The 4,984-nt window shown below is 38.5% G+C and overlaps 1 protein-coding gene across 4 annotated transcripts in view; it reads left to right on the forward strand.

Moving 5' to 3' along the window:
• Positions 1 to 2,617, forward strand: part of LOC136766693 (RNA-binding protein with multiple splicing) — a 34,202-nt gene extending 31,585 nt beyond the window's left edge. For all 4 annotated transcript variants that reach the window (XM_066720408.1, XM_066720406.1, XM_066720409.1 and 1 more), the window contains one exon: positions 564 to 2,617. The gene's annotated coding sequence lies outside the window, so the exon portion shown is untranslated. The remainder of the gene's footprint in view (positions 1 to 563) is intronic.
• Positions 2,618 to 4,984: the final 2,367 nt, after the last annotated feature.

Genomic DNA, 4,984 nt, shown 5'->3' on the forward strand with positions numbered 1-4,984 from the left:
GCTCAGAAACTAAATATTTTAAAGTCAATCTTTGTGCGATTGCCTGTACCTGTATTAAGAACACGGCACCATTCATCTGTTCTAATCTTTCATTTCCTCCTCCACCCACATCAGAGGGGTTGGGGGAAGGCTGGAACATCTGCCTCCCATGGAAACTGAATATGGACCAGTTTGAGCATTCCATAGGTTTTGACTTCAGGCAGCTAACCGGCTAATCCAGAAGATTCATTCAAGACTCATAAACTCTCCTTTCTCTCTGCGCCTGATGATGAGACAGTTATGGATGATCCACCTCTCTTTTAAAATTGGATCACATTTGCGGTGAAAGTAGATTTAAAATATTGTGTATAAGAAGAACGACTTGATAATGATAAACATTCTGTTTCCATATGTTTAAGCATGATAAATCAATCATTATTAACTGGGCTGCCAGGAAGCAGCTCAAACTGTTTTATTGGGCGGTTCGTAAGCCCAACTGAGGCAGAGCGTTTCACTGGGTGATGAAGTGTAGGCCGTACTGATGTGGTAGGCACCGTGTTAACTTCCAGTTGTGCCTCTTTCAGGCTTCAGCAACTTCAAGACCTTCAAGACTTCACCTCGGCCTCTATCACACATCCACCTGTCAACCCAACTCCCTCCTTTTTTATATTGTTGCATAATAAAGAAATTATTATTATTATTATTATTATTATTATTATTATTATTATAAATGTTGAAGCATGATTTGCCAAAACAGTGCTGTAATTTTTTTAATATTTTGAGAGAAAAAAGAGCAAGTATTTTTGTATTGAGCAGATGTGAGTATGAAGAACCGTCCGTTTTGGTTGTTTTTCCCCATTGCTTATAGTGTTAAATGACTGTGCTTTTTTATTTTATTCGACCTCATATCGAACATCCAAAGGCTTCTTAAGATGGTACTCAGTCATCAGTCAAAGTGTACAGCAGTCAATACAGCAGAAACGCGATTCAGGTGTGAGTGGAAGTGGTGGGCAGTTCAGTTAATGATATACAGGAAGTGTATTTCCAGTCAGCCAAATATCCGTTATCATTGTCAGCCTTGGATTTTATAACTTCAAACTTCCCTTTTATAATGTACTTTTCTGATAAGCTTGATAAGACTAACACATTTTCTAATTGTGAGCCTGGTTTGGTTAAATGTGATAAGCATTCAGAACAGAGGGTCAAAGCAATTTTTCAGAATGCAATGCTGTTGTGACATCCTATTATGCCAAATTTATTTTCAGATCTATACCCTTTTGAATTACCAGTACAGGCATCCCTTGAGTGAGTTCAAACATACGTGAACTTTGTATACCAACATAGGGGAAAGGTCCATATTTTCCCTGTTGGAAGAGCTGTGGGCAAATTGCAAATTGTGGGCAAAAAGTAAAAGTGATCTTCAATGAGAATTTAGCTTTGTTGGAGATTAGCTTGATTAGTCTCCAGTTCACTGTCTCAGACAAGCAGTATAGAGATCACATAACCCATCATAACCATCCTCAACATCATAAAATGTGTCCATTGAACAAGGTGAACATCCTAAGCAATACTGTTTTATCACCACAAAACAAACTGTGTGAGCAATAATGTGAATAACTGCAACTCAATCATTTCCTACAACTACATACAAGTAAAATATTTGTGTTCCTTTAAACAAAGTGTGCCTTTGTTTTTTACTGATTGCCGAGTACTATCCAATTAGATCCTGGCTACTTCAGTCATCTTTAACCCCAGCATTAAATTTAGGCAAATTATTTTTAAATTCTCCATTTTCTCCTTGGTCTCTACACAACCCCAACACCATTTCCAATGCAAATAACTATTGATTTGAAAAGGTTGAATACATTCTCAAGTGAGTCAATGTAGTGAATAGTTTATTTCAAAGTTTGTTTTGAAAAGTTATAGAACATCTCTGCTGTTAAATGATGCAGTACATTTACACAATCCTTTTTTGTTTTCTGTTCATCTTTAAAGATATTTTTTAACCAGTACACATCTTTTTCATAAATAAGCAGTAGAATTATTGATTGCAAGCCACTGATATGGGTTTCAATAGACCAATACCCCCCTAAAATACTTCAATCTGTGCAGGTAAGGCTGTATGTTTGAAGATAAGATGAGATAGACTGATCACAGCCATGAATACTACAGAGAAAAAGTAATTCACCATATAATCAAAAATGTTTTAAAAAATTAACGCCATTCAATAAACCAGTCAATAAAATATTATCAACCATGAAGACTAAACCTTCTTGAAATATGTGACAAAATCTGGATTTTTTTCTTCAACTTTTAAATACTTATACTTGTTGTTCCTTAACTTTATGTTAGTAGTAAAGTGTGTAGACTCATTGTGCATGTTCATGGTATGTTTCCTTATGCTTTAGCTGTAAAGAGAAAAAAAGGTCTCCACAGGGGGAGTTTTATTTCAGTGAATTGCAGTCATTGTTGTTAACCTTTAAAAAAAAAAAAAAAATGGAAGAAAAAAAAACAACAACCAAAAATGTCATTGAAAATTAAAGGGAAACTGTAACACCAGCTCAAAAACATGTTTTGTATCTTGTATCTTTTTTGCTGTTTTACTTGAAAAATATTTTAAATAAATAGCTAAAACAAAGCGATCGATTTCATCTTTTTTTTTTTTCTTTCTCATCAGAATTGGAGTAAGGAGCAAAATGATTAATAATGTACAGTTCATTCATCTGATTAACAATCCAATCACACCTCCCTGCCTCTCCAGCTCAGTGAAAAGACTCGTGGAAACAATCTGAGAAGCAACAAGCACAGAAATTATCCAATATCGTTCTTTTTTCTTCTTATGAAAGCAAGGGATCATCAGACACATAAGTGGCATCCTGTCAAAGCTCTGCCAAATGCAGCACCGTCTCCAGCAGTGCAATCTCTCTTCAGCAGGGTAATATTTTGCCGGACTCCACAAAAGCCCCACCAGAACACCAATGCAGTCGAGACACAAATCCGGTATGTAATGTGGTGAATGATTTGAAAAACTGATAAATGACATACTGGCACCTAGGCAGCATTTACATCTTTCCCACCAATTTCAGCATTCAGGTCTCACTGTGCAGCAGCAGCCCACACAGGAGCACGGATGTGGGGTCATCAGGAGCCTTGGCCAAGGTGTTGAGCCCAGGTGGATGTCTCTCAGCCTGGATAATGAGAGCTGGGCCTTCCCTGGGGACCACTCAGTAAATAAGTAAATTCCGTGACCATCCAATTTGTTCACCATCACCCCTGGGAGCACCGGGGTCAGCGTAATAATCCCCCCGCCTCTCCAGGCAAAGATAGGAGGTCACTGGCTTCATGCAACTTTTCGAATTAAGTTCAGACATCTTATTTTGCTCTGCAACTCCAAGAGTTTACACAGGTGGCTTTACATGAACAGACATTTGTCGCTACCAATTTATAATAGATCAGATTCCCGGAAACACAATGAACTTAAATTGTAACCTATACTGCCCTTTTGTATTGCTCATGTAGCCTGTAAGGCACCCTGGATAAGGGCATGTGCAAATAAATAAATAACAATAACCAGAAACATATTCTTGTGGCGTGACTGAAAATGGCAATTGGCAAGCAGGTCAGGGCTACAGAATACAGAATATGTCTTAAGTGCACCGTGCAGTTTAAATGTTCGTCCACAAAACACTTATTCAGTGAACCCACGCCGCCAGAAGCTTACTTTTGCAATTACAACACAAACACATAAAACACTATGTAGTATAGAAATATTGACAGCAACTGGAAAAGCAGAACAAAATTCAATTAGGAGTGAGACCGAGCACACTATAAGGCAGATTGTGAAACGTGGTTGCATTTGTATATAGTTTTGAGGAGCTTTTCTGAGGAAATGACCCCAGCCATCTACTGCCATACTATTGAAAACAATGTCTGCTGGTAACTTGTATATGGTTTTGCTTTTTAAAACAAAGGTAAACACAACAAATACATTTTAGACCATTATTTGATTTGTTTGTAGAACAATCTAGACTCTGCCCATCCCAGCTTACCACCTACAATCAATTTTTCCCCCCTGGGTGGGCTCTTACCAGCTGTCTCCTAGCAACTCTGCCCGCACAGAGGAATTTCACTGGTTCTGGAAAGGACCGACAGGCTAGCCACGAGCCTGGAAGTAATCAGATGTCACTACCATCACTTTCCCCCTTGTCATGTGTACCTTTCAGACCTTCTACATCAGCAGGTATCAAGAGCACTTCACCAGACCCCTACTCCCCTGTGTGCAGCCACCATCTGCCTGCACTTATCAGGAGTGACAGAAACAGGCCTGCCTTACAAGGACTGTGCACTCTGTCACTATGGGCTGCGGCGCTGTAAATCACACACACCCCTAGCCTATACCCACCTTCACTGTTTAAAAGCTGGGGAATATGAATAAAACATAAATCAGTAACACATTAAGGCCCTGTGCTTTGACTTTGCTCCAATAAGGAACTCTGTTTTTTGCCAAGATATTCCAGGGCAGCTTAAACAGCAAGAGACATTTTAAAAAATCGGGTCTCAAAAAACACAACAGAGCTGAGCCAAACAGTGGCATGGCCTCTGTGTTACTTTAAAATAAATGCATTGTATTTTTTAACATATGCTTCCAGTTATATACAATCCAATTTACACAATAAACCTAAGAACTGCAATTTGATTAAACTGTTTTGCAAAAATGTAAGTTGCAATAGACCTCCCTCTTTTTCAAAGTAGCAAACAAGACAAACCAGGGGAGACACTATGTGAAATAAAGCAAATCTGGACTCATTATTATAGTCTTGAGTCTGTACCAGTCTTTGGATAAGAAATCCAATGAGCACCTCGAGGACTTGTGGTTAACTGCTTTGCAAACAGGTCATTAAAAAGTGCAAGACGCTGGATTTGAATTGATCTTTTTGATCCCGATTCATAATTAAAGACCTCTCTGAGTCACTACATCCTCCAAGGAAAAACATATCGACATCTC

The sequence above is a fragment of the Amia ocellicauda genome, chromosome 13, assembly GCF_036373705.1.
Source record: "Amia ocellicauda isolate fAmiCal2 chromosome 13, fAmiCal2.hap1, whole genome shotgun sequence".
Classification (NCBI taxonomy): Eukaryota; Metazoa; Chordata; class Actinopteri; order Amiiformes; family Amiidae; genus Amia; species Amia ocellicauda.